The sequence below is a fragment of the Enhydra lutris genome, unplaced genomic scaffold (genome assembly GCF_002288905.1).
Source record: "Enhydra lutris kenyoni isolate GAN:26980312 unplaced genomic scaffold, ASM228890v2 scaffoldscaffold8, whole genome shotgun sequence".
In the NCBI taxonomy this organism is placed as follows: domain Eukaryota; kingdom Metazoa; phylum Chordata; class Mammalia; order Carnivora; family Mustelidae; genus Enhydra; species Enhydra lutris.
Genome location: NW_019154092.1, coordinates 36,401,899 through 36,411,473, shown reverse-complemented (window position 1 = coordinate 36,411,473; position 9,575 = coordinate 36,401,899). Strand labels below are relative to the sequence as shown.

At 36.4% G+C, this 9,575-nt stretch overlaps 1 protein-coding gene across 1 annotated transcript in view; it reads left to right on the top strand.

Moving 5' to 3' along the window:
- Window positions 1-9,575, top strand: part of LOC111142616 (Ras like without CAAX 2) — a 387,413-nt gene that overhangs the window by 313,208 nt on the left and 64,630 nt on the right. The gene's annotated exons all lie outside the window — the stretch shown is intronic.

The window sequence follows — 9,575 nt, the reverse complement described above, 5'->3', positions numbered from 1 at the left end:
TTTTTTTTTTTTTTTTGTGATTCCCATTTCTTCATTAAACTTCTCATTTTGTGTGTGTATTGTTTTCCTGGTTTCAATGAATTGTCTGTTTTCTTATAGCTCATTGAACTTTGTGAAAAAGCTGTTCTGAATTCTTAATTGGATAAATTGCACATCTCCATTTCTTTGGGGTCAGTTACTAGAAGAATACTATGATCCTTTGTTGGTGTCATGTTTCATTGATTTTTCATGTTCCTTAAAGTCTTGCATTGCTATTTTCACATTTGAAGTAGCAGTCACCTCCTCTAGTTATTATTAACTCCCTCCAGAGAGAAAAACCTTCTGTTAGCCCTGCTAGGGATTCTGAGACTTTCTCAGACCCTTTTACAGATGCATCTAACCTGCACTTATTGCTCCTTCTGTGACAGAATTCTTAAGATTGTATGTTTTCTTATAATACATAATGCCAGGTGCCAACATCCTCCCCTTCGCTTCTCCAAGGCAGTGTAAAGGCTCCAGATTTCGCTGTCTTTCTGTGCCTGTTCACTATCCATTAGTGAAAACTTGCTTTCACAGCCCCTGGGGAGGGCCCACAGGGAGCCACTCTCATGGGGTGGGGAAGTGTATGGGTAAGGCATGTGGAATACTGGGGTGCCTATGTGCTATCTGGGGAAATGCACAGGTAAGGCATATCTGTGGCTCATGAGTGGGTCTCCCAAAGGAGTCTATGACACTGTTTGTAGGATCTACATACCTTTAGATATATTCAGAGCCCTGGGTGCTGTTCTCCCATAAGCTCACTTCCCCCTGGTTGTATCGCTCATGACTCAGTATTCTGGATGAGACAAGAGAAATGGCCCTCTTTGGCAGTGTCCCACACAGCTAGGGAAGTTGGAAACTCACTTTCATCTTCTTACTTTCCCACACAGAAGAAATCATGGCTGAAAAGGTTTCTTTTGACCCTGAGCTCTGCCACATTATGAGACAGGTGATGTGGGATAAGTCAAATGGTTTCTCTTCTTTTATCCAGTGCGTCCAAACTTGGATGTTGTTTTTCTCTAATGGTGTGCAGGAACTTCTCCACTGGACTTCTGGACTCCACAAAGACTCTCTCCACCATGGGCTAATTATCTAAATCCAGAGTTCTCCAGAGGCTACTAAACTATAGTTGAGAAGGACTAGAACCATTTTATGAGCCACCTCAGGGCTCAAGGTAGGACTGATATCTGCATGCCCATTTCACAAGGCAGAGTTCAGTAGGATTCCCACTGAGTCTCTTGATGTATTGTGCTGAATCCCACAGCTCCTACAAAGGCACTTTGTGGATGAATGCCAAATTATTGCTCAGGGAGAAGGGATACAGACAAGGGGCATCTTATTTGGCCATCTTGCTGATGTCATTCCTCTGCATAGGAATTTTTTATACTTGTTTTATCACAATAGAAGTTTATTGCTTGTCAACTAATGTATCACAAAAAGATTAGTTTATTGAGACAGTTCAACATTTCCTTCTCTAATTGGTGAATAATTTAGAAGTTATTTCATATATTATTTTATCTTTGAGTGATTTTTAGATACTAAAAACCCTTACCAATATAAGAATGCTTATCAGAATCTTAAATTTCTGTATCAAGTGAGATGAGCCATTTTTAAGTTTAACTTAAAACATAAGTGTTTTTTAATCAGTTGGAAAAAAAGATAATTATATCAAAACTCAGAGAATGAACATATTTCTATTTAAACCAAATGTTTGGGGCACCTGAGTGGCTCAGTGGGTTAAGGCCTCTGCCTTCGGCTCAGATCATGATCCCAGGGTCCTGGGATTGAGCTCCTCATCTCTGCTTAGCAGGGAGCCTGCCTCCCCCTCTCTCTGTGCCTGCCTCTCTGCCTACTTGCGATTTCTGTCAAATAAATAAATAAAATCTTAAAAAAAAAAAAAAAGTTAAACCAAATGTTTATTTTTTACATTTCTTAACTTGTTTTACTTCTAAAAAAACATTGTCTTGCCTTATAACATCATATACAGTTACCTACAAAACTTTCTTAGATTATTTTAATATATATAGACTAATAATTTACTTTCTAGCTCTGTTGATCACCACTAATCTATTTAACCAAAATTACTACCCAAACCTATTTGAATATGTCTTTTGAGTCCATATTGCAATAATCTTACCAGATAAGGGAGACGTAATTCTGGATAACTTGAGGGAAAATCTCAATAAAGAGGTAAATGGAATAGAAAGATAATCAACTCCATCATCCAAAATATAACTTCTGCTACATTATCCATAAGTAAAAATAATGAATAATTAATAAATGACCATTTCAGAGGTAGTTGGTTTCTATAAATAATAAAATAAAGACATTAGTAACTTCAAAAGGTAACAAGCTACTTCTTTTCTTCTCCTAATTTATTTCAGTATTACATAATGTGGGTTAGTTCTTTTTTTTTTTTTTTGGTAACATGAGACTGGGAAAATTTGGTACAGTCAGTTTACCCAAAGAAGCAAACAAAACTTGAATGAAGCCTAGGTTGGGATGATGAAATTGGAATTTACTGTTGATAGGGAGAACAGTGAATGTGTATCGAATCAGCGAATAAAGGGATTAGTGGCACTGTTATCTCCATTTTACAGCTGAGGAAACTGAACTTAGGTTAGTATCTTGTCCTCGGTCACAATGCTGGTAAGGTGACAGAGTCACAATTCCCTGAGGGCTATCTAATTCCCAAACCCATAGTTAACTGCCACTTAAAGAAGCTTAAAATGAAATGTTAGAGGTTTGTTTTGCTTTGTTTCATAAGTAGATAGAACATAAGCTTTCAAATTGCCAGACATCAACATAGTTTTGGGATTCTAGGACATCCACATAAAGAGAAGAGGAGAGAGAATATAAACATCTATATCAAGTTATCAGGACAATCAATCCCAACCATGAATTGAAGAAAAAAAAAAAAAGATCCCTGTATGTAGTTTCAATAGCTCACTTTATGATAAAACATACTTTTAGTCCCAGGAAGGATTTTCCAAAGAAATAAAGCCTCCATCCTTTTAGCATTTCTTTTTAGTAGTGTTTTCCATTTTTATCATGTCAGTGTGCAAACAGGAAATGATATTAGACATTGTTGCTCATCGGTCTTCCATGTTAGTGCATACTTCGATAAATATTTTCCTCAAAACACGATCCCTAAAACTTCAGGCAAGACCACAGATGTTTTCTGACCTGTGCCAAAAGCAATACAGTTGCTCAATTTCTTATTTTTAGTATTTTTATAAGTATTTTTAGATTTAGTGTAAAATTGCACCTCCTCTTGTAACTACACCATGTGCCTGGTTCATCATATTGAGTATGCAGCCTAATAAATTGTTCTCATTCTGCATGAACTGGTTTTTAAATAAGATCTCAAGCATCTCTGCATTGTTTATCATTTTTTGAACCCAAGTATAAGACTACTAGGATAAATAATAATTATTCTAATTATAATCCTAATTAAAATTCATGCTATTTTTACCCTATTTTTAAAATTCTATCCAATTTTTATTCTTATACCTCCTATATTTTGCATTTGAGCTTTCCATTTTGTGTTTCTTGCACTATTTACATGCCTGTTTTATAAGTCATTTTCATGTAAAAAAAAAAACAGACTGACAGATTAATAAAGTAAGTTACAGGTAGGACGATAGGCAGAGCCCTGTAGTTCTCTGAATCTGATGTCCAAAGTGACACTGAGCAGAGGTCCAATGTCATAAACTGTGAGTACACGGTTCAACAAACTTCATCTACTAGCGCTAGAATCCAATTAATATTTTTGCATACTAAACAAAAGACTATCCTGAGAAACACTTTCAGATAGCTGTTTAAACTTCTTCCTTGTAACTCAGAAGCTGAATATGAGAAAGATAAAGAATGGCAGTCACCAATCATTGGTGCTAGTGAAGCCTGTGGGAGAAGATGAAATTGCCAAGGGAATGCATACAGAATTGATAGAACGGAGTAGAGGATATGATTGTTAATTCAAAAAAGTAGGAGCTGTTCAGAGGGAAAGGAAAACTAAGAGGAAAATGTGAGGGAGGTTGAAGAACCAATCAGTGTCCTAAGAACAAAAGGAGGGACAATTACCTTAAGGATCAGCTCTGAGGTTTACCTCTTTGAGCAATTTAAGCAGGTTAAAGTGAGTGTGAATAATGGTTTAAATATAAATCCCTGAAGTAACATAGAAATCAAGATACTGAGGAGAGCAGCTAGCAGTTAAAAACTAATGCTATGTAAAGTGGATAAAGTTACAGTAAAAGTCATCCTAAAAAATAGAAGTAAGTGCATAAGGAAATATACTATTTCAAAACCCATATAGGACCAATTTGTGTGTAGCTATGGAACCAGACTAAGAATGGATGGAAGTTGTTGTGCCATTTGTGTGATGATCCATCTCACAAAGTAGTTGGAAATGCTATTTTTTAATGAATGCCATTTATTCAGCTACTCTTTTGATTAACCAATGTTTATTGAGCCAGACCATACGTCAGATGCTTTCTAAAGTGCCGAGGATAAAATGGACACTGACATAGGAGCATTCCTTACTTCATGGTGCCTATAGCCCAATTGAGGAGGGGAGATATAAAACCTATACACACAAATATCTACGTTTCTATTATGATAAACTCAATGAAACATATGTGCAAGATCTATAATAACTTGTAGTGGTGATGTGGTTTTGGAATATAGGTGAGGTTTGTTGGGGAGAGGTCCTGAGCCAATGGCCAAGAAAGAATTCTTGAGACTTGAGACATCTTTGGTGCAAAAATGTTGCTTTATTAAAGTACAGGGACAGGACCCAGAGGCAGAAAGAGCTACATGGGGGTTATGAGGAGCAACTGATTATATGTTATGGGGTTGGGGGAGATAAGGAAAAAGGGACATTTTCAAAAGAACTTTCATATGCTAAAGAGGACCTACAAGATACTGGAGGCCTTGCCATTGTCAAGTTAAGGTTCTTTTTCCCTCTGGTAAAGCAATAATATTAAGACAGTCAGGAGCTTCCTGGAAGAGTATCACACTCCCCCACCAGAGTGTGTTGGCGGTTGGGGGGGCAGTGTTGCAGGGTGTCAGCTTATGTTTTGTCTTCAGCTAGCCTTCTGCTTCCTCAGCAGCAGAAGTAGGCTAGTCTGAGACTCTAGGAAGGCTGCTCTGTATGGAGGCAATGCTCTAGCTGAGGAGCCTGCCAAATGAAGAGGCAGAGGAAGCAAAAAACAGGAGACAAAAAGTTGCTCATTGTAAATAAGAAACAAAAAGAAAGTCAGTATGGATGGAGAAGTGTCATGATGGGGTGGAGTATTCTTAGATGGGACCAGAAAGTTATGCAGAATCCAGATCCTGCAGGGTTCCGTGAGATGCTGGTTTTTATTTTAACATGAAGAAGTAATCGTCCAAGAAGAGAAGTGACACGGATTGATTTCAAGAGATCATTCCAGCCACTGAGAGGAGAACAGATGAGGCTGAGAATAAGAAAGTAGTAACGAGGAGGATATCGCAAGAGTTTAATCAGGGAACAGTGTTAGCTTGGGCTGTAGTAATGACAGTGAAAATGAACAAGCGAATTCATTTATCTAGGTGTTTGAATGGATATGAAAGATGAATATTTAATGAGAACTCCAGGAGTGAGAAATTGTGTTTTGGATAAAAAGTGTGACTATGACTAGGTTATCTCTCAGGTCCATATAATCTTAATCTGCTGTAACACCTTAATACCTACTTATATTGGAATTTCATGAAAAGAGAACAAACTTTGAATCCATTGTCACAGCTTCACTAGGGGCAGGGTGGGCAAGGAGGTAGAATTTCATGTGATTCACTGTATTTTTATTTCTTCAACATCTAAGGGGCTGACAGAGTTACCCTGTTTATTTTCCAGAATAGTTAATTCCCTCCTGAGCACTGCTGAAGTTAATATGTTGACAGTGTGACAGAAGTGGAGGATAACAAGTAACTACAAACATGAAAACTAAAATAAACAGTTTATGCAGTAAGATTGGGTGCATTTCCTTGGGTGGATCATGATTAAAGACCTGTGAAAATCCCCTTTCCAGCATCCTGCAATCCTGAGGGGAGGGCACTTTATGGCTCCATCTGCATCTGAGTTATCACTAGCCTTTCTCCAACAGAGGGACAGGAGGTTTCCAATTAAGCCTTTGTGAAGAAAGACAAAACCCTTTTCTGAGGCAATTGTCTGGAAATCTGTGGCAACCCAATTTTCAACAAGCAGTGCAGCCATTAATTGGCTAGGTGCCAATAGTAGGAGTGAGGCATTAGGGAGAGAGTAGGTCAGAAATGAACATAAAGCACAATTTACTGTCCTTTAACAAGTTGGCTTTCGTATAGCCCCATTAGATGGGACAGTCTGATTGAAGATCTGTAATTATCTTTCCAATTTAATATCTATTGGTTATGTGCTTTATTCTATTTATTTTTGTAATACTTAATTTTGGGTCAATAGACTTTATTAGAAGGGAAAGCCAATATTATAATAAACTATTGGAAATTGAATTAAAGCAAATTAGTTTTAATCAACTATATATAATCTCAATGTTTAAAAAATAAGAAAGGGACTCTTTCCTGGAAGTGATTTCAGTTTTAACTTCATATGACTGTAGAGCAAAATTTTCTGTAATATGAGGTTCACAAATCCTAGGCTGTTTTGTTTCCCTCAGAATTAATAATAATGAATCCAAAAGGAAATTTCTTGAGTCAGTTATTTAGGGCTTTCTGAATCAGAATTGTTCTTCACATGTGAGGGTAGTCAATGATGAGTAATAAATGATTGAAGACAGAACAACAATCTCAAATACAGACGCTGAATGAAACATGGGCTAAAGTTCTGTAGGAGTAATGGCTCCAAAGATCAGATCATGAAAATCATATATGTCATGGAACTAAGTAACAGCCTACATATCTTTATGGAAGTTAAGAATTATAATCTAGAATAACAGAATATGCAGACATGAAAGCAAATAAAGGAGATGGGCAAGAAAGTGTACAGAGAATCAAGTATCTAAGTTATGTAAAATCAAAATTCTAGCCAAAATGATGGAGGCAGAATTTTAATCCAGGTCTTAAGTTCTATTCTACCATAGTTACCATTATTTAGCTACAGTATTTCGGAAATCGTACCTTACCGTTTTGGTGTTTTCTGAGACATTTAAATAAGTGAATTCCTTAGTTCTTCCCATTACTGACAACTATGTTGTTTCCCATGTGCTCTTCCCATGTAAATCCAGTTTATAGTAAGCCAATGTTTTTGGACCTCAGCTGAAGAGGCAAATGTATTCTGAAAGTCTCTGGGGCAGCTCTGCTTGAAAGCCAAATAGTGACCTAGAGCCATTAGTCACAACCAAATCTTGATTGTCTTAGATCTGTCTTAGACCTCCTTTGCTGAGGTGGGCTGTAAGAACAATTCCTCATGATTTGTAATAGGCAATAATATAAAATGCCCAATTTTTCATATTAATTACTTGTGACAAAATAAAATAGAGAGCTGTAAGCTAATCTCCATAATACTTCAATCTTACTCACTTGCGGGGTTTTGTAATTTTTTTTTTAACCTTGTGAGATAGAAAGAGATGAAATTTTGGCTATAGATTCCAGAATTTCACATAGAAGTGTGTTCTCTTCTCGCGATTTAAGTGAAGAAAAGATAGTGACACCACTAAAGTGTCATCTTCTCTATCTTCTCAGTACTATAATCCCCAACCGGGAAGTTTTCTAACTTTCTAAGTGACCCCTCCTTTAGATCTTGAGTGCCTTTTTAGATTATGTGTCTGGTTTCCTATCCTTTCCATTTCTTCTACATGGCTACAAAGTAAGCAAATGAGCAGAGAAAGAGATTAATGTGTAGATGCTCTCTGTAGAATACATGTCTATGTTCCTTAAATTCCTCAGTCACCTCTGAGGTTCTGTTCTCATTACAAATGGGCAAATAGGAATTTGAGGATATCTAACATTAGGCAGCAGAGGAGTTCAGAAAGAAATGGAATTTTAACTTATTTGTAATGCTGTCACCAAAATCTACTTATTCTACTATCCTGATGCGCCAGGCTAATTCCTCTCTTTCCTTAAGGAGGCAGGAACCATAGCTGGATGCTTTACAAGGCAGTTATAAAATAATCTTTGCAATTCATTCCATTTTGACCTTACATTGCAGTTCTCATACCTGAACTCTAGAAGAACCCAAAATATACATATGAGGGAGATTTGTTAGAGAGGATTTTAGAGACACAAAGGATACTAGTCCTGTTGACTAAGGAAACAGGAAGAGGAGCAGATTCTGAAGAACTATGGTGAGTTCAGTTTACAGGAGGTTGGATGAAGGTTTTATGTAAAAGGAAAAAAAGTATTGAAACATGTAATAACATTCTAAGGTTTAAAAAAAAAAAGATGGACATCTTTTAGAACTATATTTAAATCCTGTCACATCCTACATGAACTGTCTTTTTTTTTTTTTTGAAACCCAGTATAATAGTGTCCATCTTACACAGATGCCTAATGAAAGAATCCAGTGAGAAAACTCCCATAAGCCCTTGCACCTAACACACAGATCACTGTGATCAGGAGCAGATGTGGGTGCTCTTGCCTATTCCTCCCCTTAGGTTCAAGGGAGGGGAACAATTTAAATGTTCAAGTCAATTTTTTTACAACCTTTGATATACTCAAGATTTTTCCATGGAAGATACTATAGGTAAACAGTGTATGCCTCTCACCAGTGCCAATTAACTTGGCAGTTATTTTCATCATTTTTATTATGTATTATTTCTCATAATGTTGAAAGAAAAATTGCATTCTTTCCAGTTAGCAAGGCAGGACTTGACGATTTTTCTCTTTTGATAAATGTCATGATATGAATCAGCTTTTACTCTAAAATATGAACTATTCCCTATAATAAAAGTGTACCATACAACAATTCCATTGCCTTTATTGGATTTGGAGTTTATTTTAGCTGATTGCACTGAGTCGTCCATGTAAGCCATTTAAAAATCAAAAGTAGAAATGAGAGGTATAACCTGTGTCTCTAACACCTATATATTTTGACATTAAAAAGAAAAGCCAATCCCTGCTACTTGTATTTCTAACCCTCCTAATCCAGAGAATTTTTAGAAGGATTTTGGAAGAATAATGTAGAAGACAACATTGTAACTAATGAGGAACTAACTAGTTAATTAGCTAAACCCATTATTTTCATATAATAAATTATTCAATGATTCATACTATTAAATGTGGTATCATATAAATGACTTATTGGTGTGGCCCAGGTCAATATTTGTGCTTTAAAAATAAGGACTCCAGTGATTAAAAAGACAAGTAACTTGACTGATAGTACCAAGTCCATGTTAGAGCCCAGACTAATACATTCTACTTCTTAAACTTGGTACAGTTCTTACCATGTCTAATGGTAATGTCTGACTGAGCTCCCTTCTTGGGGGTAAATAAAATATATGGTTATGAAATTACTGTGTTCTTTCTTGTACACTAGTTAAGCGCTAAACTTGGTAGCACAGAAAATAGATGTATTAGAAAAAGTGCTCATTGTGGGGTGCTAATGGAAA